Source organism: Astatotilapia calliptera, chromosome 17 (assembly GCF_900246225.1).
Source record: "Astatotilapia calliptera chromosome 17, fAstCal1.2, whole genome shotgun sequence".
In the NCBI taxonomy this organism is placed as follows: domain Eukaryota; kingdom Metazoa; phylum Chordata; class Actinopteri; order Cichliformes; family Cichlidae; genus Astatotilapia; species Astatotilapia calliptera.
The window spans coordinates 31647715-31673850 of NC_039318.1; positions in this window are offsets into that span (position 1 = coordinate 31647715).

Below are 26136 nucleotides of genomic sequence, written 5' to 3' on the forward strand. Positions count from 1 at the left end.
AAAAAGAAAGAAAGTGCAGTGTGTGTGTGTGTGTGTGTGAAGAAATAACCTGCCTTACCTCAGACTAATCAAACACAACGGGGTGCTTTAACAGGCAAGTGAGAATGCACAGATACATAAGCAAACTATCAGAGCCTGCCATGTACTGCTCTTTTATTTACATGCCCTCCTAACCTTTAGTCAGGCTTGGCACACACACACACACACACACACACACACACACACACACACACACACACACACACACTGTACATATACTGTACACACAAACACATACACAAGGCAGTAGCAATATGTGAAGGTTATTCCTACAGAGGGATGACAGTGTTTATTCAGGGCTACCAGGCAGACTCTGTGACATTCAGCTTGGAGAAAATGATTAATGCAACAATATACATAGGCACGAGGAGAAGGAAGAGGAAGGCACTGTTTCTTCACAAAGAGCCAAGGTCTTTGTACCCACATATACATCCAGCTGTCTTTTCCTAACTCGACTGTGCTACATTTTCACATCGAGTTTGAACACCAGTGATTATGAATGTGATATCTGATGTCAGCATTCGTATCAAGCCCCTTAATTCCTTTTAACATGTTTTAATATACAGAGACAAGACAGGATGAACCAAAGAAATTAAAAAAAGGAAACAAAAGTTTGATTCTGAAATGAGAAGAAAAGGCTGAGATGAGATGTAATTGAATAAAATATCCATTACTTGACTGAATGTAAAGGGAGGGGGGTTAATTAACATCACAGCTAATTAAAGTGGTTATAGATCAAAAAGAGCGAGATACAGAAGCACACGAAGATGTACAATACGCTCACACAAACTGCCTAACACACCGCTGTTCCTCACCTGATCACACCGTTATCTGACCAATCAGTAAGCACAGCAGCTTCCCTCCAACAGCACAAGGTGGAGATCACTGAGACATTAGCAGCGATCAATAAGTAGATGGTCTACCACAACATGTAAACCTTCCCGGAGGAGAGGCACTGCCTCGGGCAGAGACGAGAGGGAGGAGGAGGAGACCGCGGCTAAAAATTACAATTTTCTTGTAACAGGTGGGAGCTATGTGAACTTACTGTGAAATCACAGTGCAGGGAAGTTTCTTTCAAGTATTTTGTGTTTTTTTATTCTCACAACACTGGAGCAACTTAATTCATCTTATTACCAGAGCATCTTTAATAGATCGTTTTCAGATTAAATGGTTGATTCAGAATTTGAATAAACTTTAATTAACCACCCACTGATCTGCCCGCAGGAAGCTTACATTACGTAAAACATTCATGGCTTGTTAGCATTAAAAAGGGAACAAGCTTATGAAGTGTTTTAAGAACCTCGACTTCTGTCTTGTTTATTTGTTTTACTGTGGTCATTTTCAAATGACCTTGTTACTAAAAGGGTATTAAAGGAAGAAGAGAGATTTCTGCAATAAATAAACGATGTTTAACAGGATAAAACTGTCCATACTTCAACCTTCAGCCTTTTAAGATTCATTTTTTAATTCTTGGATGAAAATAACTTCAGTGACAGCCTGAATGTGACATCAATTACACATTGATTGTTTGATTTACCATCCACTGTGGTGATGTATAAGGGCAAAAATTGTGTCTTTGCCCCAAACATTATTGAGGGCACTGTATGTTTATACAACTGAAAAAGATCTGCCAATCAGGCTGTTACAATTCTTGCTAATAAGGGATACTCTGCATGTCTGTCTTCTTGTTTGTGTGTGTGTGTGTGTGTGTGTGTGTGTGTGTGTGTGTGTGTATTTGTTATCTACTTATCTATTTGTTATCTACTATCTCATAAAGGTTATCTTATCTTACTTACACAATTGGTGGGTGTATGCTGGGGACCCAAGGAAGTGCAATTTCTTTAAAGTGATACATCTTACTCTTGTAAGTAAGGTGCTGTGGCAATATGAGTCATTTGCAGCCCTGTCATATTTTGCATTTAAGAAAAGAAAAACACAGACATTCAGTTGCTCTACAATCCACCAGTCAACACAGCCAATCACACTGACTCAGCAGCTCTCAGGCAGCATCATGGCTTAACTGAGCTGCTCCATGTTGGCCCATTCTACTTCAGAGGAAGCCCACTACTTTATTTTTCATTGAAAGGGGATTTGGCTTCTATCAACTGGTAGCAGTCCTTATCAAACACACGTCTGGCTTGTAAACAGGCAGCTGGCAGCACTCCAAGCTCCCCACGGCGTGCAGCAATGCCGGGCTGAGCCGAGCGGGGCTGTGACACTGATCCCACCCCTATCACTCCCGCACTGTCTGTGCTAATAGCCCCTTCAATCACTCTTACCTCTATCTATATTTTATTTGAGACAAGTCCGTTATGTTTATGTGTGTATTTGAAGGCTGTGGATGAGGATGTGCATCATGTTGACTGTGTGTGTGTGTTTCTGTGCGTGCACTTGTATTCTGTCTCCCCCATATCTCTCTGGATGAGGCATCTTCTTTATTGCTTGTTGTTGACATGGATCCCTTTAGCCCTTAACAAGAGTCAGCAGGAGGGTTAAGCTGCTAACCACCCACTCTGAGGCGTACACACAAACACACACATGCAGACACTCACACATTGCACTGCTTCAACAGTCTGAAAGCATTATTCAGCAGGTCAACAGCCACTCTCGCTGCTTGGGAGTCTGTGTTTGTGTGTGTGTGTGTGCCAATGTATACAGTATGTGCATGTCTGTTAGATGTGTGTGCTTGTGTACAGCGCTTCAGGCTAAGGCACTCTGAGTGAAATTATGTTCTCAGACTAGCTCCGTGTTGCCCTCTTTATCCTGACAGCCGAGGAAACAGCCACAAATAAATAAGCAGAGAGCTCTCTCCCCAGACGTGACCGCCATGGCATACAAGCACGCCAGAAGCCAGCGTGAAGAAAACAGAATTGTGTTTTATTGTAGGGGTGGCAGGGGACTGTTGATAAGCATGGTGTATTTGTTGTATTTGTGCCACTTAAAGTAAAGCTCCTTGTGTGGGAAAAGATGTTAGGGGGCGTGTAAGGACACAACAAGCATAGAGGAATTTGTTACTGTGGCAAAGGCCATTTATAGTTCCAGGCATTTTTTAATGGAATAAAATGTCAAATATTTTTATATAATATAAAAATAGATTTAAAGGTTGAATATGAGGTGAAAATGATTTTGTTTTGAAAGGTTTAATAGCCTAATTTTACTTGCTATTTTAGTGAAGTATGGCTACAAAGATGAAATGCGATACAGTGGTCCCTTGCTATAACACGGTATTACCTTTAGCGGCCTCGCTGTTTCGTGGATTTTTTCTGTGCAATTTTTTCCCCTTTTTTTTCTTTACAGCGCATTTTGCTCTGTGTCCTGATCAGCTGTAAACCATTGTCAATCAATTTCGTGCCGTGTTTCCTGTACAGTACAGAATGGCTTCAGCTTGTCAAATTTACATAAATCTTCGATCGCTAGCAGTGTGACTCTGAAGTGCTGTACTGTATGTTTGTACGTTTTCTCCCCAACAAGCACAACAATGTCGACGAAACGTTTTGCACCCTCAAAGGCACCTGCGCTAGCACCCAAAAGGCAGAGGAAGATACTAACCATTGCATAAAAAGTTGGACTTCTGGACATGCTAAAGGCAGGTAGAAGTTACTGTATTTTTCAGATGATAAGGCGCATAAGCAAAATAAAACAGTCAAACTTTACTCAACTCATTCTTCTTGCTTCCTCTACTTCTGTACCATTGATTCATTAATGTTGAATTCTCTGGCAGCTGCTCTATTCCCTTGTCCTGGACATGAAAACAGGGTTTGATCTTTGGTTTCATTCTATAATATTGGACTTTTTTTTCTATGAAGGTTTGAACTTTGAGAGTGTATAAACAAGAGAGAAAAGTGTGAAAATGTCCATGCCTGTCTGAGAAAAGTACATAAAGTGTGCAGTGAGGGGTTTTTACAGCTTTAAAACATCTACAATAATTGTAAAAAAATAAAGCTGACTACTTCCCAGATTTCACCTATCACGAGTTATTTTTAGAACGTAACTCTCACGATAAACGAGGGATCACTGTATTCATGATCGACAGAACTTCACTCTAGAACTCTGCACACTTTTCTACATGGCGTAAAAGGGAATATAGTCTTTAGCGCTAATTTGCATAATTGGTCATGCTAATGTAATTGTAACCTACATTGTAGGAGAGAAAAAATAATATCGTGGAAGAGACATAAAGTGAGTTAAAAAGTCCTAAATGCATTTAGAATTTATTTAGAACTACAAATTAAATTTCTTTTAGCAATTATTGTTTTTTGTTTTGTTTTGTATAGTTATTGTATCTTTGTTAGTTTTTATGATCATTAAGTCCCTCTCTTTATTGTTAAAGAGCTTAGAACTGTACTTGAAGGCTCAACAAACTGTAAATGTTTACAAGACACACTTGATAGCAGGACAATAGCAGCCAAATATTGTAATCGCCATTTCTGGTAAATACGCAACTTGCTGTGTTTGAGACAACACTGACCTATTTAAGTTCATGCTTTACAAAATTAAGTACATAGTATTCATAAAGTCCTAAATTTAAGTGGTTTACTAAGAAGAGTCCACACAGTAAGCTATTTGTTTATTGTGCAATGCTATGTTGATCGTTAGTGGATCAATACAACAACCTTTCACTAAGGATAAAATTTATATACCCAAATGGTTGGCAATGGTTTCTGGAAGTTTCAGTTTCTCTTTCTGAGAAAATCGGTTGCAAAGAAGGAGCAGTGTCAAAAACCTCCTAGTGATTGCTTTGTTTGCTAGCAGGCTGCATGTCGTTTTTCCATGTTTTTCTGAAAATGGTAGCTTACTACTAACCATGCGGTAGTGCCGCTTGGAAAAGTGTCACCGGAAATGGCAAAGACTTGCTTTCAAAGCAAAAGTTGCACATTTTAAAACATGCTAGCTTCAGCGGTGAGGCAAAAATATTACTTTGAAGGCAAATTGGTTGGGGACCCGCCTAACTGAACACTCTAACCTTCACTTTCTCTACAAGTGCAATCAACCTCCAGGAAACACTCACAACTGGGAATGTTCCTTTTTCCCTCAGAATGGGTATTACCAGAAGGGCAGCGGACCAGTCTCTAGGTCTGTGTGACTGGGGTCTTATTGACTTCACATTCTTCACTACATCACTGTGATTATCACACATACAGAATCGTTCATGTCACATGGTTAGCAGTTAGTGTCTTCAAAACCTTAGTATTTGCCATCTTGACATACATCACTCATTGGCATTTCATCAGTAATCACTTCAATCTCCAGAGTTTTTTTTGCCTGCATTGCTTAAAGTCACTGAATCTCATTGGCTTCCTATGGTCTCTAGTCACTATGTTGCTGGTACTCACCTTCTGCATGGATCCCCCTATTCAGCTATACTATCTGACAAAGAGTGATGAAGTGTAAAAAAACAATGCTGAAGAGATTCACACTAAAGATTTCTCTCTTTTCAAGAAGCACCCATCCATATGCCTGTTTTTACTTCTCAAGTTGAAATGAAGTTATACGAGATCATCATGAATCAATCAGACTTCTTTACTCTGATAGGCTCCGCAAATAAAAAGAAGAACTAAGGATTTGTCAATCAAGCACACAGAGGGATAATTTAGAAAAAATGAAAAATGCCTGAGGGAGCAGGGCCTGTAAACTGACTGTACCTTGGTACAAGTCAGCAAAACCTGTGAGACATTCTAAGAGGTCAGCTAAAACCCTAAAAGCCTGTCATTTCACAAATTGTAAGAATTGCTCAAATTATAATTATGCCCCATGTAAAAAAAAAAAAGGACAATAGCTTCATTAATAGTAGACTTTTGGGATAATGATGAACATTTTTACATTTAAAAAAAAATCTGATAATCTTTTGGTATACTGGTAAATCTTAAGGACAAAAAACTTTTTATTGAAATTACACAAAAGCCTGACTAGTCACAATACTTTGGAAGAAGCTACTATCGGCTACTATTACAGCAGATAACCTTCCTAACACAAAGTAATTTGTGTTTCCTCCTGGGACCAAACCAAGAACCCATTGTTTCTTAGGTGAACGTGTGAATTACTACATTACATTACTACACTAACACATCTCTGTAATATATTAAAGTCAAAACTTCAATTTTAGGAAATCCTAATCTCTGCAAACATAAAAAACTGACACGATGACTGAAATTTGTGGTCATTCATTTGATATAAACAAGGTCTTGTTGGAAAGACTTACATTACCGAGTACACAAAGGCCAAGTTGTGCAATTTAATAATGAGCAGCCATTTTGTTTTTTCTTTTCTAGCTGGAGGGAAACTTAATCGATTTTTCAGTGTTGACAGTGGTTTTATTTAAATGTCCACAGCCATAGACAAAAAAAGAAAGAAAGAAAAAAACGAAAAAGAAAAAATGAGTGTTCAAATGGTGGTTGATGACAATGAAAAGAAACCCCCCTCCCCAGCTGGCCTATAAAAGACTTGCAGAGAGACATCTTTGAAGGTTCTCCTTCAAAGCCCCGGCTTGCCTCCACGGCCGCATCAGGGGATTTCTGTTATTAATTGAAGTTAATTTTCAGGGATATCAGTTTGCTGGGCACGTGGGAAAGATTGATAGCCCCCACGCGTCTCCCGAGTACTGGGATGTGGAGGGGGACAGGGCGAGAGGACAGAGAAATGACACTGTTCCCTCAGCATCCCAGAACCCGGCTTTCACTTTTATCATCACCAAATCAAATTACAAACATCGGAGGCCAACCTTGGCTGGAGGAGATTTCCATAAGATTAATTAGACTGGCTAGCCAAAGACAGAGTGGGCAGAGAAAATATAAAATAATAAATATAGGAAGGGTGGGGGGTTAGTGATGTAGATGGGGGTTGGTAGGGGGTGAAATGCGTGTGTCTGTGTGTGGGTGTGTGAGAATGGGCAAGTCAATGGACAATGGGTAATTAGTGCGAGCACCAGAATCTCAAAGGCATGGGGAAGACAGCCGAGCGGGAGCTCTTCGTTGGCCCCGTGATGTGGAGGGCCGTACAGCGGGGCCCACATTTAATTAGCGCCACTTTGATACCCACAGGAGTGCCAGGGGCCCCGGGGCAACCTAAACAGTGACTGACAACCCCACACCTCTGGACGCTCCCTGCTCTCCAATTATAGATGCACCAAGCTGAGAGAGCCCAGTGTAAACCCTCGTACAGGGGAACTTGCGTGTGCATGCGCACACACGCATGCAGATACTTTCACACACCTTTGTACTGTATGTGCACAAAATGCCCAAACAAGCCAGCCAACCAGGCAGCTGGCTCCAGCCTCTTCCTATTTGTGTGCTACAAATTGGCATTTGGATTAAATGGAGCTTGAGATGCCCTGAAGGCGGGAGGAGAAGACAATCTCTCACCTGGCCTGATCTGCTACCAGAGCAGACGTTTAAAATGAGGATTAATTTTGGGGGTTGTCGGGGTAGCGGTGGTTGGAAGCAGCGATGGAGGGGAAGAAGCAGAAACAGGAAAAATCCTCAGGACAAGGCATATTAGTGAACTGGGGTAAAAAGGCACACAAACACACACCCACACACACAAAAAGCTTTGTCGTGCCAGTGTACGGTTTGCAATATTAATGTGCGGAAGCGAGTCTGAATAAGTGACTGGAAAGAAGGAGCTTTTTCTGTGTTGCACTAGTCTATATTTAATGCGCAGGGATGTGCCCGACACCACAACATTTTGCAATGCTTGAGTTACGTGAACAAACAACTCCTGGCTCCATGAATTATGCAACTGTAGTGTTCTGATCCAGCCTAAAACACATATTTAGTAAACAAACTGCTTACTCTTTAGCTAACAAGATGTTTGTGTAAATAATAGATATTCAAATCTGCTCTCCTGACACACAGGGAAAAAGTTGCAATGTAATTTGTTGTATTATTTAGCATGTTTTCTTTTCATCTTGCTCCGTAACTCCCTCATCGCCAATTCGCGGCAGGTCATTGACAAACAGCAACAGCAACACGATTGTTGTTGGGGTTTTTTTCCTCACTATGCAGCGTGAAGACGCTTCTTCCCCCCCGTAACGAGCTCTTCCTGCCATAAATGAATTACCAGACTTTGAAATATTAATCCACATGACACATATCCCTCACAAAGGAGGGGAAATGTGAAGATTTTCGCAGTGACAAGCCAACACTGACTGCTTAGATTTTTAATCAAAAGAAATCAATAGGATAAATATTGTATGTAAAAGATGGCAGCACAATATGGCATCTAATCACATGCCTTTGCTTGTGCTGTCACAGATAATTCCTCTGCACGTCTCTTATGGGAAACCACAGCACTGTTCAGTTGTTATGAAATGTGGAGACTTTTCCAGAACAGATTGGTGTCGCTGCCCCCCACAAGCCGTGTCTTGTTTATCCAGGGACCTGGAGGTCGTGTTGTTACATCCATAAAGTTTGTTTGATCGGGGATTGGCTCCAATCGATAAAGCAAATCAAATAAACAGACACTGCTAATGGCAGGATAATCAGTGTCACAGATCTGAAATCTACTAAAAGCCAATGGTTTAATTTGACTCACACCCCAGGGCAAAGAGCTGGTCATGGATTCTTCAAATGGTTCTGTATCCCATTAAAAGCAGTCTAAATTCACAAGATTTTCAATAATACCAACATAAACATATGCATTCTTTTAACATAAACACAAGTCTGTCTTATCAAAAGGAACCTGGGTTTATGCACGTTGGCTCACTAATCACTGATTTAGACTTCTGTGGGAAATCGACATCATAACTTTTGAAGCAACTGGAAACCTCTTTTAAATGTACAGCGTAACCTTCTACAGAACCTGATGTGCACCTCCTGAGAAACTGAACTACACACACTGTCAGTGCAGCCAGCATTAGTCTAAATCAGACATCGGTCAGTGCTACAAGCTAAATGTTTCCTATACGAGGTCTATGAGATATGTTTTATACCTGGGAGCACTCTGTCTGTGAATATTTGTAGTGTTAACTAGTTTGTGGTTTGTCATTATTTGACAGAAATCACTGTATTAATTTTTTTTAATCCCACCCCATTTAAATCCACAAAAATTGAATTTCTAAATCAAATACTTTTGATTTAGAAATTCAATGTAGTAATGGCTATATACACTATAGCCATTACTACATTAGCACAACCTATATGGCTGAAAAATGAAGCCAATGCAAAGTGCTAAAAGTCCCTTAAATGGCCAATGGCAGCAAAAGTGACTCTCATGTTAAAATGCCAAATATTACAGCAGGGTATAAAATGTTTACAGTTTGATACAAAAAAAAACCAAACACTTTTTCTCTATAGCAATTTTCTTAGAAATAGCAGGGGCTCTAGGTTTTGCGCTATTAGCAGCTGGCTGCTAGGTGTACTAACTGAACCTCTGAACTGGGCCTCAGCATTCGCTGTGAGGTCAATTGTCCAAGAATTCTGTGCTGGTGCTAATCTACTGAGTACTCAGCATTCATATGTTGAACCTTACCAATATGCAAATTCTGCCTCCAAAATTATGTGACTTTTGCATAGTTGTGGGCTATCATGCAGACAAAATCTGTTGAAAGAAAGACTTCAGCGGCTGATGGTGTGTGTGTATATATATATATATATATTAGGGGTGCAACGATATTCGTATCGATATTGAACCGTTCGATACAGTGCTTTCGGTTCGGTACGCATATATATCGAACAATACAACATTTGTAATTTATTTTATCAATTTTCCTTCTGACGATGCTGTCTGTGTTGAGCGCTCAGTGAATCTGTGTTCGACTACTCCGCCTAGGCTGCACTGTCGAGCGCAGATCCACTGAGCGCTCAACACAGACAGCATAGTCAGAAGGAAGAGCGCAGGGCAAGCTAGCGAGACAGAAGTTAAGCTCTACTTGCAACAGGCAAATTGAACCTCATTCAGATCTGGCGTTTGGAATTATTTTGGTTTTCATGTGACGTATGACCCTGAAGGTAAGCGAGTCATGGACTAAAGTAAAACAGTATGTTGGATGTGCCATGCAATGCTCAATTACATTGGTGTGAACTAGTGTGTTAGCGCAGTTAGCTCGTTAACGTGTTGGCCGTCTAGCCCCATGCACGGAGCGATCGGCGGTAGCTCGTTAACGGAGATTTGCCGTGTTGTGGCGTTAAGGTCATTTCAACGAGATTAACCTGAAAGCACTAGTGGGAACACAACGAATATGACTGCACATTTACGCCGACATCATCCTAGTGCAAAGACAAGTGGAAGCAGACAAAAAAAAGCAAGCATGCTACTAACTTTAGCGGAGTCATTTAGACAGCTGTTAGCACATGATTCTCCTTATGCTGCTGAGAATATAGCCCAGAAGAAGCGGATAGTATAGCTTTTATTTTGGAAAGAGCCGTTTCTCTGTAATAAACTCTCTTTTCCAAAGATGAGTGATTCCTCAATCAGATACAGGGCTCGCAATATCGCTAGCCCGACGTCCCGGAGCTAGCGATTTTTTCAGTCGGGCTACCAAAATCTATCTCTTCCCTGCCCGTCGGGCTATTGTAGGAAAAATATATGTCAATGCTTTTGCATTCTTTCAGAAATGTAGCTGGGTAATTATGTCATTGGCATCGGTGAGCCACTGTCAATATGTGACATATTGAAGTCGCGTTTGAATTTGCGCTTGTTTTTTTGCTTTCACTTTGCAATCGTGCGAACTGTGTATAGAGAGCGACAGCACTGATCTGTGAGTGATGATAATTTGTGCACCAATTTCTCTGACATCGTCTTATTAATCGTTAGCTTACTATGCAAACATGACAAGTGAAATCTCCCGCAGCAAGCTTAAACATGTGAGAGGTTGATCGTGCAGAGAATCGCTGAGCTTATGTGAGTGCGTGTGTAAAAGCATTTCAGTTCTGCTGAGCCAAATAAGACAGGTCAGGGTGAAGAAGTGACAGCCAAAGAAAAGCTTACCACAAAACGGAGAAGTTATGACAAATCAGACTATAAGGCAAAAAGAAAGTGCAGCTTTATGGTTTCATGGACAAAAGAATTTTGGCTGCAATATGATGAGCTAAATAACCAGGGCTGCACATAAGTGGTCCGCAGGTGCGCATTCGCTGTCAAAATAAAAAACACGCACAAGGGTTAGGGTTAAATTTAAAAACTGTACTTTTGAGTTAAAATATATATTTATAATTTTAATAAATGACAAATTAAAAATGCATGAACATTTTTTTGTATCGAAAAAATATCGAACCGTGACACCAAAGTATCGAACCGAACCGTGAATTTTGTGTATCGTTGCACCCCTAATATATATATATATATATATATATATATATATATATATATATACACACACATATATACACATATATACACACATATATATATAGGGAGTGCAGAATTATTAGGCAAATGAGTATTTTGTCCACATCATCCTCTTCGTGCATGTTGTCTCACTCCAAGCTGTATAGGCTCGAAAGCCTACTACCAATTAAGCATATTAGGTGATGTGCATCCCTGTAATGAGAAGGGGTGTGGTCTAATGACATCAACACCCTATATCAGGTGTGCATAATTATTAGGCAACGTCCTTTCCTTTGGCAAAATGGGTCAAAAGAAGGACTTGACAGGCTCAGAAAAGTCAAAAATAGTGAGATATCTTGCAGAGCGATGCAGCAGTCTCAAAATTGCAAAGCTTCTGAAGCGTGATCATCGAACAATCAAGCGTTTCATTCAAAATAGTCAACAGGGGTGCAAGAAGCGTGTGGAAAAACCAAGGCGCAAAATAACTGCCCATGAACTGAGAAAAGTCAAGCGTGCAGCTGCCAAGATGCCACTTGCCACCAGTTTGGCCATATTTCAGAGCTGCAACATCACTGGAGTGCCCAAAATAACAAGGTGTGCAATACTCAGAGACATGGCCAAGGTAAGAAAGGCTGAAAGACGACCACCACTGAACAAGACACACAAGCTGAAACGTCAAGACTGGGCCAAGAAATATCTCAAGACTGGTTTTTCTAAGGTTTTATGGACTGATGAAATGAGAGTGAGTCTTGATGGGCCAGATGGATGGGCCCGTGGCTGGATTGGTAAAGGGCAGAGAGCTCCAGTCTGACTCAGACGCCAGCAAGGTGGAGGTGGAGTACTGGTTTGGGCTGGTATCATCAAAGATGAGCTTGTGGGTGTCATGATCCTGGGTCTGCTGACCCAGCGTTTTGTGTTTAGTTTATGTAGCCTTCAGGTTTCCTAAGTTCATCGTTTTCATGCCTAGGTGTTTCTAGTTATTTTCCCCTCGTGTTTCCACCATGTTAAGTCTCCCCTGCTTTTCATGTATTTCATGTCTGTGGCTTATGTTGTCAAGTTCAGGTTGTCATGTCTATGTCTCACTCTGTTTCCTGTTTTATTGTGAAGAGGTCTGGCGTTTCTGTGTTCATCGTGTTCAGTTTTACTCTCCCACTGTGACGTCATTATGTTCATGTGTGCCAGCTGTTTCCCCAGGTGTTGCCACTTCCCTCATTATCTTCCTGTGTCCATTTAGTCTGTGTGTTCTCAGTCATTCTTTGTCAGGTCGTCCGTTGTATTCACCCGTTGTATTCGTCCGTTGTTTCCTATGTCTCCGCTCCAGGTATCCCTGTCAGTTTGTTATGTTTAGAGTTTTCTATGTTTTGTTTTAGTTCACCCAGTTTAGGTCATTGTTTAGTTTTCATCGATTCCCTATTATTTTGTACCCTCGTTTCTTGCCTTAATAAACGGCTTGTTTTGTTATTCACATCTCATTTCGGTCTGCGCTTGAGTCCTTCCCTGCAACATACGGTCTGCCCTAGCCAGACCGTGACAGTACGACCTGACCACTATGGACTCAGCAGACCACGAGCTTTACGAGCGTCGGGAGGCAGCCTTCGCCCAGCTGGAGGAGGAGCTCCGCTGGAAGCCGTGGCGCGCCCCCGACTATGAGCGGATTTTCCACGGGACTCGGCTAGCTCTCGGAGGTCCCAAGAGCTGCCGTAAGTCCCCACCTGTTTCCAAGCCTCGTCCGCTTCAAGTGGGAGTTTTTCGCGTGGCTACAGGCGCTCACGCTCCAGCCTCGTTGTCGCCGTGTTGTGCACCGGGGGCTCAGTCGCTCGCTCCGCCGGCTTCCTCCGCTCGAAGGAAGCGGCGCGCCCGTCGCCATAAACTGGACAATGCCGAGCTCACGGTGGTGAGTGACATTGACTTTTATTCTCACGTCCCGTCTGACATTAAAAGTAATCAGCTCACTTCTGATCCGTGGGGAACTTCCCTTATGGATGACGACGTGGACTGGGAAGAATCGTTTTGCTTTGCTCCCTCTACACAGGGAGAGATGAAAAACAATACCCGCTCGCCTAAGTCTGCACATGCGGTTAAAGGGAAAACTGTGAACCACTCTACCAGGTCAAACACCTTCAGTTCCGGTTCCGTCTGTTCGGGTTTTGTCAGGTCCGGTTCAGTCACCCCCGAGTCAACCCGCTCTGCAACTGTTAACCCAAGGATTTTGAAAACTGTTAAAACTAAGACTGCTATTGCTAAGACTGCTAAACATGAAGTGGACGGCGGGCTCATTTTTGATAGATCCGTTTTTGTCGACCCTATATATGTTGACCCTGAGCCTGCCGTTTCTGCGACTGTTTTATCTGAGCCTGCTCCCGTTCCTGCTCGTGTTTCTCCTCCCGGGGCAACTCGGGCCCAGCGTACCTCTGCACCCTTGTCTGTTCCTCGGGTGGGGGAGACTGAGGCCCGGTTGGCTCCCGCTCTGGTTTCCAGGCCGGCTGAGGCTCTGACCCTTTCTGCACCCGTACCTGCTCCTCGGGTGGGAAGGGCAGTTGCCCAGCCGTTGCCGGTACCTGTTCCGGTCCCCAGGGTGAGGGCAGCCAGGATACAGCCCGTCTCCGCACCTGTACCTACTCCTCGGGTGGGAGTGGCTAGTGTCCGGCGTGCTCCTGCACCCGTCCCTGTCTCTACTGAGGGCTCAGGAGAATTCGGTCTGCAATCCACACCGCCATCGCTACTGCATGCCTTTCAGTCATTAGCTCAGTCGTTAGCTCTGTTAGCAGCCCAGTCCGTAGCTTACATTCCTGTGCTTCCGTTAGCCCAGCCGTTAACCCACTGTGCAGCTCAGTCATTTGCTCCATCACCTGCTCAGCCTTCTGTTCAGCCGGTGGTCTCTGCACCTACTGGTCATGCCACGTCAGCTGGAGGGCCCGAGGAGCCCGTCCAGCAGCCTTCCTCGTCAGCTGGTGGTTCCGGAGAACCACACCACCCTCATGCCTCGTCAGCTGGAGGGCCCGAGGGGCCCGTTCAGCCACCCGTCTCCGCTGGAGGGTCCGAGGGGCCCGTTCAGCCTCCTGTCTCCGCTGGAGGGTCCGAGGGACCCGTTCAGCCACCCGTCTCCGCTGGAGGGTCCGAGGGGCCCGTTCAGCCTCCTGTCTCCGCTGGAGGGTCCGAGGGGTCCGTTCAGCCTCACGCCGCGTCAGCTGGAGGGCCCGAGGAGCCTGTCCAGCCGCCACCTGCGGCTGCCTCGTCGTCACCTGGTCCAGCTTCATCCGAGTCTTCATCCTCGCCTGGTCCAGCTTCAGCCGAGTCTTCATCCTCGCCTGGTCCAGCTTCAGCCTGTGCTTCGCCTGGTCCGGCTTCATCTGAGTCTTCATCCTCGCCTGGTCCAGCTTCAGCCTGTGCTTCGCCTGGTCCGGCTTCAGCCTGTGCTTCGCCTGGTCCGGCTTCATCCGAGTCTTCATCCTCGCCTGGTCCGGCTTCAGCCTGTGCTTCGAATGGTCCGGCTTCAGCCTGTGCTTCGCCTGGTCCGGCTTCATCCGAGTCTTCGTCCTCGCCTGGTCCGGCTTCAGCCTGTGCTTCGCCCTCGCCTGGTCCGGCTTCATCCGAGTCTTCGTCCTCGCCTGGTCCGGCTTCATCCGAGTCTTCGTTCTCGTCTGGTCCGGTCTCTGCTTCTGCTACGCCTGGTCCAACCTCTGCCTCTGCTTCTGCTACGCCTGGTCCAACCTCTGCCTCCGCTTCAGCGTCGCCTGGGCCAGCCTCTGCTTCAGCGTCGCCTGGTCCTGTGCCCTCCAAGCCTCGGCCGGTACGCCTGACACTTGGGAGCCGCCGCTGCCTTCCGCGCGGCCGGCCCCCTGAACTGCTCCGTGGTCTCCTTTGTCACCGCCGCTGCCTTCCGCATGGTCGGCCCCCGGATCGCCGTCGCCTGTGTCGCCGCCGTTGCCACCCGCACGGCCGGCCCCCGGAACTATTTGAATGTGTTCTCCTGTGCCGTCTGCCGCCGGGCCGGCCCCCTGCTCGAGTCAACTATGGACTTCTGGACTGTCACCCTCCGGGTCGGCCCCCTGAGGAGTTGCGAACTGTTTCCTGTGCTCTTGTTGGACGTTTTGTTTTGTGGCCTTGTTTCTGGCCCTCCGTCCTGGGCCCCCGCCGCCCGCCCTTGGTGGGTTGCCTTGGTTTTGTCTTTTCGGGGTTTTGGGCGTCTGGAATCCGCCCTTGAAGGGGGGGCTCTGTCATGATCCTGGGTCTGCTGACCCAGCGTTTTGTGTTTAGTTTATGTAGCCTTCAGGTTTCCTAAGTTCATCGTTTTCATGCCTAGGTGTTTCTAGTTATTTTCCCCTCGTGTTTCCACCATGTTAAGTCTCCCCTGCTTTTCATGTATTTCATGTCTGTGGCTTATGTTGTCAAGTTCAGGTTGTCATGTCTATGTCTCACTCTGTTTCCTGTTTTATTGTGAAGAGGTCTGGCGTTTCTGTGTTCATCGTGTTCAGTTTTACTCTCCCACTGTGACATCATTATGTTCATGTGTGCCAGCTGTTTCCCCAGGTGTTGCCACTTCCCTCATTATCTTCCTGTGTCCATTTAGTCTGTGTGTTCTCAGTCATTCTTTGTCAGGTCGTCCGTTGTATTCACCCGTTGTATTCGTCTGTTGTTTCCTATGTCTCCGCTCCAGGTATCCCTGTCAGTTTGTTATGTTTAGAGTTTTCTATGTTTTGTTTTAGTTCACCCAGTTTAGGTCATTGTTTAGTTTTCATCGATTCCCTATTATTTTGTACCCTCGTTTCTTGCCTTAATAAACGGCTTGTTTTGTTATTCACATCTCATTTCGGTCTGCGCTTGAGTCCTTCCCTGCAACATACGGTCTGCCCTAGCCAGACCATGACAGTGGGGCCTTTTCGGGTTGAGGATGGAGTCAAGCTCAACTCCCAGTCCTACTGCCAGTTTCTGGAAGACACCTTCTTCAAGCAGTGGTACAGGAAGAAGTCTGCATCCTTCAAGAAAAACATGATTTCCATGCAGGACAATGCTCCATCACACGCGTCCAAGTACTCCACAGCGTGGCTGGCAAGAAAGGGTATAAAAGAAGAAAAACTAATGACATGGCCACCTTGTTCACCTGATCTGAACCCCATTGAGAGCCTGTGGTCCATCATCAAATGTGAGATTTACAAGGAGGGAAAACAGTACACCTCTCTGAACAGTGTCTGGGAGGCTGTGGTTGCTGCTGCACGCAATGTTGATGGTGAACAGATCAAAACACTGACAGAATCCATGGATGGCAGGCTTTTGAGTGTCCTTGCAAAGAAAGGTGGCTATATTGGTCGCTGATTTGTTTTTCTTTTGTTTTTGAATGTCAGAAATGTATATTTGTGAATGTGGAGATGTTATATTGGTTTCACTGGTAAAAATAAATAATTGAAATGGGTATATATTTGTTTTTTGTTAAGTTGCCTAATAATTATGCACAGTAATAGTCACCTGCACACACAGATATCCCCCTAAAATAGCTAAAACTAAAACCAAACTAAAAACTACTTCCAAAAACATTCAGCTTTGATATTAATGAGTTTTTTGGGTTCATTGAGAACATGGTTGTTGTTCAATAATAAAATTATTCCTCAAAAATACAACTTGCCTAATAATTCTGCACTCCCTGTATATGTATATAATAGCACACTGTACCTAACTTCACAAAAATGAAAGAGAACCTGCAGTCACATATAAAGTGTTCAGGCATTCACAACTTACTTAACTTAAACTGTCTTTCTATTCAGCACAGATTATTTCTATTCTTGGACATGACTTCCCAAAACTTCTGATCAGACTTCACACAGGCTTGCATGCTCACACCCAGACGTATTATACACATATCTGTATATATGTGTCACTAGCACGCATCCTACAGGCCTAATGTCATGCCCACCCATCTGTATCACTACAAAGTCAGTCCAAATGCCAGACTTCAGATGCCCACGGTAGGGCAGAGTCGACCCTCTTGACCTAGAAACTCTCACATTGCTACCTCGGGAGCCTGAAGTGTCCCTTCTGTAACCACATAATACTCCCTACCACACATTCTACCCACACTTCCCCCACCCTTTGACCAAACTCTCCCCAGTCTACACATGAAGCCCGGGGAACCTAAAGCAGCGCCAGATGGGGCCTCTTGTTACAGCAGGAAGTCATCCATTCTTTGTAAAGCAGTCTCTTTTGCTCTCGCTCTACTTTGCCCTGTCGGCCTCTCTTTTCACCTTATACATATTGATGTACAGAAAACTTGGCATGACACATAGAAATTGACTCAATTCATGGAACCGCCGACAGCTGTCAGACATTACGTCCAATCAGTTTGGCTCTAAACAGCCACTGGGCAATGAGCCCAGACTTTTGAGCAACAATGGCCTTTATTGGAAACGACAAATTGGGGCCTCTAAAAAACTAGCCTATTTGCCCTGTAATGCAATTTGTCACCGCCTTGCCTAAATTTTTTGGTGGTCAGTGACGGTGTATCAGCTTTCCTAGAGGACATGTTTCTATACATGCATTAGAAATTACCCGCATGTTTGCAATCTCTGCCTTTCATCCACCTTGTATCCCTTGTGTGAATGATTTTGATTCAAGTGACCGACAAAGGAAGCTGCCAGCATCTCATGTTTATCTGCCTTTTACATTCAGATAGCTTACCTTCTTCACAGGAGGCTCTCACATTATGATGTACATATGTATCCATGTGGTTGTGATTTCTTGATAAAAACTATATGCGTAAAATTCCATATCAGCTCACCAGCCATTCAGAATCCAAATATGGAGGTAGTCACTGCGCCATGAATCTGTCACGCAATGGTGTACTTGAGGGTCTGGGGTTTTCAGCTAAATCTATCTGCGTAGATTAAACGATCAAATCAATGGGAAAGCTGAAAACATTTAAACTCAGTTTCCTACTAAGCTTGTTTGAGCTCGCTCAGCACTTTACTTTCCTTCTCATGGTCATCTTAAATCTAGCCCCTCAAACTATCTGCCAGTTACTGGATATAATAAAGTAGCCATAAACTTCCCATTACGACAGGTAGTGGGCAGGGAACAACTTTAAAATTGGGCACACAACTCATGTTGAAGCCATCAAGCCATCAACTGACACCAAGCCCTATCCATCCCACATGTGCAAATCATTATCATTTGTTATAGATTCTGTATATCAACAAGGAAAAACTTTACATAAAGGCTTCCATATGGTCACGAAATGGCATTTTTGTGTGCTGGACACTAAACGGTTCGGAGTAATTTAACAAGATCCCTTTGGAGAAGGAATTTTGCCCCCTTCCAGTGAAATTTCCAACAAAAGACACACACACAAAAAACATATGGCGTTGATGCATGCAAGGGCAATAACATTTACTCTGCAAATCGCTACCAAATTGAGCTGTGTTGTATAAGGTAAGCCGCCCCAACAATAACAGTTTATGCAGGGAAATGTTGTTTTTGTTCATGATGTGATTGACGTAATTGATTGGTTGATTTTAATACATCTGTAGCACAAGAAAATGAGCAATTACAGTTTATAAAAATGCTCCAGACACATGCAGAACACATTTAGTCAGTGCTAAATATTTATCAAAACTATTTTATCATTTAAATAGTTTAAATTTCACCGTTTAGACGTTGTACATTATTTATACTTGACGCGCGACAAAAATTCCACTTGTTGAATGAATTTGTCTGCATGCATTTTTTTGGGGTTTTTTTTTCACTGGCAGGCCCGTGCTGCCTCAGACCTGTTGTTTCTTGGCTGCCGGTGTTGGCAGGATCCCAAGATTTCCAGTTAAGATGAAGTGCCAACAGCATGCCCGGCTCTGGCTGTTGCATCATCACGCGTGCCAGACAAAGTGGGGGCAGTCGAGTCTTTGCTCTGTGATGCTGTGCTGCATTAAGGTTTTAATGGTTGTCAGTTTGTTACTTAACTGTTGTAAACACGCCTCACGACCACCACCGCCCCCTCGTCTGTGAACGGCGAGCAGCCCTTGGCAATCTGTTGGCAAATTAATGAGGAGGGGAGGGGTGGGATTCCTGCCCAGCACTGGCGCTGTGCCAGGCTGAGGCTGTGGAAGCAACAGGCTGATACGAAAGAAAACACACACACACACACACACACACACACACACACACACACACACACACAAGGCAGGGAAAGGTTGGAAGAAAGTGAAGGAGAAAAAGGATGATGAAGAAAATCCAATAAGACAAATTACATTAAAGTACTTTCTGTTTAATAAATGTGCTGTTTTGTTAGATGCTGCTATGTTACACACAAAATCACAGTTATTACCCATTGACGACTGAAAGGGAGCTCAGTTTTTTAAATGTGCAAAAGTCTTAAGCCACCCTACATTTATTTAAAGAAATGTGCAGTCATACATGGAAATATGGTCTATAACAGTGGTCCCCAACCCCCGGGCCACGGACCCGTATCGGTCCGTAAGTAGTTTGGTGCTGGGCCGCGAGAGTTGAGGCTCAGGTGTGAAATTTATGGTTTTCAGGTTTTTTTATCGTTAACTCGGTTTCCCTGTGTCTTTTCCCGTGTTGTAGTTGTGTGTCTAATTTTGAAAGAAATATTTACGCATTACCATAGTGACCAGAGAGCATTAAGGGGCAGAGAGGAGGATATTACTCTCAATGTCGTTGACGTATTTCAGGAGGACGCTGCTAATACAATTACACAATTGCACAAATAATTCACATTTTTTCTTATATTTACAAAATACCACAGTTTTTGTCTTGGTCGTATCATTTTATTTTGTTGCATTTATCCGCGACACCTTAAAGGCTGGTCTGTGAAAATATTGTCTGACATTATGAAAGTCAGTATTTTGTATTCTTTAACAAAATCTAAACTGATTTCAGTCCAGTTTATGTGTAATTTAACCTACCTTACCAGTAATTAAAAATACCTCACCAATGGAAAGGTGGCTATCAAGAAGCCATCTCAGCTATCACTGAGACTATTTCTGATGAGGATTCAGGGGTTAAGAATCATCTGAAGATCCTGCTTAAGGTCTTTGCTGCATTTTTTATTCTATTTCTTAAGGATGTGATTTTTAGTTACTGTTCATCTGTTATTGACAGCATTTTTGGCCTGTCGCTTCTTATTTCTGTCCTTCACTCGAGCAGTTTCCCCAAATCTTAAAAAGATACATGCACATGATGTCGAGAAATGCCAAGTTTTCAGCTAATAGGTCTTTGGAAATCGCCTTGTTGCAAAAATGCTATTTAACGCCTGTCAAACTGCGTTATCTTTGGCATATTTGGTAAAGTAAACTAAAGGATGCGTTTTTGTGACAGACTGCTAGTAACAAAGGGCCCAAAGATGTAAGATAGAGTTTAAAATTGGTTCTTTGATTAATTGTCTGTTATGTGTAGACATAACAAGGTTGCTCTCATTCCTCTGAAAATGTATGAATAGTGGACTGAAAATGAGTGAAAAATTAGCCAATGTCCAAAAAACCTTTGAAAGACCTTCAGAAAGCCTGGGGAACTATTGCTCAAGACCACTTTAAAAAAAATTACAAGAAAGTAGAAAATAAACCATTTGACTTTCTTAAATACATTTCCATTCAACAGCCACTTGTTAGAATATCAAATATTCACGTTTCCATCCAAAAAGCTGCAAAAACAGCCAAAAAGCTTGCCTTGAATTGCAAACTGATTCTGGAGAACATCCAACATCCAAATGTACTGAGAACCAGTATTTACTCTAAGGCTGTGTTGATAATCAACTAACTCTATGAGGCCAGTTCAGCTTTCATGCTGAGTGTTCCAGCCGTCGCCAGCAGTGATGCCTCTGCTGAGCTAATTTACTAAATAGAGTGTGTGAACAACCCTTGGCCTTACTCCACCCCTTTTCCTCACTTCAAAGAAACTTTATTAGTGGAGAGATTAGACTGCACTTAACCTCTAATGATGGCTGAAGAAAGAAGTTTCTGCACGACACTTTTTTTATTTGATAGTTTCAATGTGAAGAAAGGAAGGGGAGCAGCGGGGGGAGACGAGCACGCCTGCTGCATGACAGCTCCATATCTGAAAGCAGGGTTCTTTCGCAGGGAGACCGCCACCACTCCTTCCCCACCCTCTCTCTGATGATGTACAGCTGTTTCCTTTCCCTTTTTCCTTTCCCTTCTCCCCGTTCCTTCTCTCTAACCTCCCACCATCTCTTTTGCTAGTCAAAGGCCCTTCCCCTCCCCCTGTCTTCGCCACAAAAAAATAGGCCAAGGTAACTTGTCGGCGCCTCCCCCTGCCCCCCTCCCCGGGGGTTTGTGTGATATTTAACTACGGCTACAGTGGCATTTACTAATTTTATATGTGCAGAATTTATGTCAGATTCTTATTCAGCGAGAACAGGGGAGAGGAGCAAAGGTGGCTGGCTCCGTGTCCACTGTGTATACACTGGTATTATGTGAACTATTCACAACACGTCCACTGACATGAGCATCGCTATTTTGTCTATAACTCTGCTGCTTTCCGACCCAGGTGCCACAATTAAAGCCTAACCTTAGCATTTGGAGAGGGAGACATGAAGAGCCAATTTGTTGTCTGCAACGCAGCTGCCTTTGATACAAAGAAGTGAGTAAAGTTTTTTTTTTTCTTTCTTTTTTTATGGAACTCGCAGGCCTGGCTCTACATTTTGTTGACAGGGATGTGAGGTCAATCAGATCCTACAGACAGCGACACACAAAAAATGGCATTCGGTGGTATACTAAAACACACTAATGACACATGCAGAGCCACCCACATATATACACCATATGCAAGCACGCATTCACACAGGCATGCTGTGCATCACAGTCAAACTTGTGTAGTGTATATAACTTAAGAAATGCATTAATTAATTCATTTTCTGAATTAAAGTTAACGTAGTCTGCTTTAAAGTTACACTTTATAAAAGCTCACCACTAGATGTCAGTAGATTGCCGATTGCGGTCAAATTTGCAGAATTATGTTTTTTAATCCATCCCATTCAAGGGTATAATTCTTGCTATGGTGGACACTGTAAGACAAACAACTCTAGTATCCGTTCATCTGTAGCGAATGTAGGCTGTTAGTCCGCTGTTTATTTCTGCCTCACTATGTATCCCTATCTATTTACTCTGCAGGAGGCTGTAAAAATTCATGAAAGAAGTCCGATCTGAGACACTGAGTCAGTGAACCTCACTTCTCACTGATGAGTGATATGAAGTTGTTGAGGTATCCTGTACTTTTCTGATGCTGTTAGCCTCTGTTAACTGCTGTTAGCCACTGTCAGCTGTTGTTAGCTGGCATTAGTAAAACTTTCTTTGAAATGGATCTAAAATTGTTGTCTAAACGCTTGACAATATTCGGAATAAATAAGCATATTTCTGCACATTTTCTGATATTAGAGCCCTGACTTCGGCTCAGTATTTGAGGCTTAGAATGAGGAGGAAGAGGATGAAGTAGAAAGGAGATAAGAGAGATCTTATAAGAGGTACTATGTATGTGGCAGTTCTCTAGCCACATGCTTGTCCATCTGACAATGTCCATCTGAGTCACTCTAATCAAGATGGCAGGGCAAAACGGCAGCTTCGCAAACTGGCGCTGCTTCCTATGTATTTTTAATGGATAAATTCTAAGTTTACGAGAAGAAAGTTTGTTGGAAGATGTAATTACGCACTAATCAATGTTTATTTATGAGTACAACATTTCTTCTTTCTTCACTTCTTTTTCTATTAAATAACCTCAGAAGAATTACTGCTGAAACTTTAACAACTGCATCAAGTTACTCGATATAAAAACAGGCTTTAACCCTTGTATGGTGTTCGGGTCTGTGAGACCCGTGTTCAGTTTTTTTCAAAAGAAAAATTAAACAATTAATTATTTTTTCACGTGTAAATGTGTTGTGTCTTTCCACTCACTCCACTTGATTATCACTGATTTATTTATAACATTTTATATAAAAGAAAAACGAGAAGCACATTAATTCATAAATGTGATCTAACAAAGGTAAAGGGAAAAAATTAACCATGTTTGCTGTTCATATGTCTTGTAATTGGGATGAAGTAAACATCTGTTGAGTAATTTAACATAAAATTGTTTGATAGTGTTAATTTGGAAAGCCAAAACTCTAGCGGGTCCACCAGACCCATGAACACTGGCTGAGTAACAAAAATACGAACACCACACAAGGGTTAAACCCTGAATGAACTTTGACTGCATAGTGGACCCATAAAAATCCAAAAAAGATTCTTGAATTATATTTGTGTCTCGGCTTCCAGTATGGCTACTATTTTTAGGTCACCCTCGGGAAGTCCCATTCTGACCACTTGCATGTGCACATCTGCAATTTCAGCACGGGCCTCAAAACCTCCAACCTCAACTTCCAGCTGACCCAACTTTGAATCAGTTGTGATGAGAGATGGATCTCCCACCCAGAGACCAAACAGTAGATTTCTAGTCAGTGTGCAAAGTTCAAGTGAGGAGGAGGCACATGAGGTGAGGACTGTGCACTGTAAATTCACCCCCAAGGTGATCGTCAGCGTAGAGTTCTTCTACAAGAACTAAGGTGTGGTGACACTTGTTGGACACAGCCTGAGCTGTCTGGGTCGTTCTTTAAGATTACACATTGCATTAACAAACAGCAAAAACTTGTGCTGCATTCAAGTGATTATCCTGACACCTCCATACAAGATTGCCATAATTTGTTATTGTTCAAGGATTCAAAGTATATGTTATAATGGGCCAAATAATGAGCACGAAGTGCATAAATGCAAACACGAATGCACCAGTTCTTACTTGTTTGTCCCATTTTGTGTGCAGCGCATCTGTTTTCTTGCACTGAAGTGAATAACTACTTGCCACTCAGTGGTGACCATAAAGAAACGACATCCTGACATTTAAAATCCATATTTGTGGCTGTTGCATATTTTGATGTGACCACCAACCTTCAAAGAGAGACCGCTCTGAGAGCAACTTAAATGCACTTCTGCTAGCGGTTTAACACAGAGAGTTAAAAAAAAAAAGAGTAATAGAGACAAAGGGTTAGAGAAAGCAAAAGAGAATGAAAGTGAGGGGGGACGATAGAGACTCAGAAAGAGAAAGCAAATGACAGATGTGAAGGATGGGGAGGGAATGATAAAAGGCGGCACCTGAAAAGGGGGTTCAGGAGATTGACCTGTGGGGCTTAAAATCAAATTGCAATGGTATTGTATTCCCTCCCATTTCCAGTACAGCTAGTAAGCTCCTTATTGATAGAGAAGAGATGAGACCACCCATACCTGGGGCTCATCCTGCTGTCACCGTGCAGGACGGGCACCAGGAGGAGGGAGAAATCACACATCACATGCAGGGGGCCCTTTTCTATTTTGCAGCCAAAGCCAAAGCCAAATCCTCAGGGTGGGATCCCGCCTCATCCCACAACTCAATAAAATAATTAGCTTTTGGACAGCCCTGCCGTTAATCAAGCTGCTCTAACATATGCAAAGGCGAAAAGAGAGGAAAAAAAGATATTCTTTTTTTTTATCCGTCTTTTCACTTGGCAAGCCATGGCACTTTTATCTGTAAAAGTCGCTGATGTGACTTCTTTTTTCCCCCAGATTTTCTATAAAACATACAGGAGAACCAGATTGCTTTTTAATTTTATGTTTAGTCTACAGGAAGCCAGATTATTGCTCCGCGGACTGAGGGGGTTGAGAAGTAAATGAGAGAATCAGCACAAACTGTTTCATTTTAAATAAATCTGCGGGGTGCTGGAGAGAGGACGTGTCATGTGAAGAATCTGTTTAAATAAACTCATGCCTTTTTTTTTTTTACCACCCCCTCCATCCCAAAACTTCTCGGGGTGTAATTGTTAGCTGTAAATGAAACATCTGTTTGGCTGTGGCGCTGCAGTCAAAGAATCCAGCGACCATCAGATAAATGTGAATCGATAAATGTCCGAGAACAGAGTTTCTGTCAGAAATCCAAAGAGCGACGCAAAACCTTTGCACTAACTCTGCAGTTTGGGATTATTTTTAATGCCAGTACTGCAAAAAAAGATGCAACCTCAAAAATAAAAAGCCTGGTTCTTAATTCACTGGCTCACACATAACCAGATCGTATGCAAATCCTACAAAGGTGTAGCAGAGGTGATAGAAGGTTGTCTGACAACAAGTGAGATGCCTCTTGTCTGTGGAGGCCTTTGCGACGTGCTACAGTTGAAAATGGCACTAAAATATGGAGCGTTAATTTAAGGCTTAACACATTTCAGTGTCTAATTTTCCTATTGCTACACTTTACAATCAAGAGAATGCAGATATGTATTTTACACTCACCCCTTTGGGGGATTAATCAGTATTTTCTCACCTATTCTATAGGACGGGCAGCTGGGTTTAACATTAGATATGCAAAATAGACTCTGTTCTATGTATTCCACACCCAAGAACGTCTTTCTAGGCAAAGGAAAAGGTCACACGGGAAATGTTGATGATACGGTACCGAACTGAAGGATCACAAAAGAGACAACAGTCTCTTTTATTCCTGTCAACATGGAGCACAAGTTTGAGCAACAAATTTTTAAAAAACAAAAAAACAATGTTATGAACCTGCTGAAGAAAGAAAGACAGTGTGTGAGCAAGGCTAAGAGCACTTGCAGAGCTCTTATCCTTAAGAGGGAATCTGTGAGAGCTATCATGGATTTTTCTTTACAGGGAGCAAGAACTAATACTGAAACACTAAATCACAACGACTTCTATACAGCTCACCAAAACAGAGAGAAACACCCGCCCTCCCAGTATTTTCTTTCAAACCCTCTCCAGCCGCCGTCCGCATCTCACATCTCTAATGCATGAGTTCATCGCCAGGCATTGT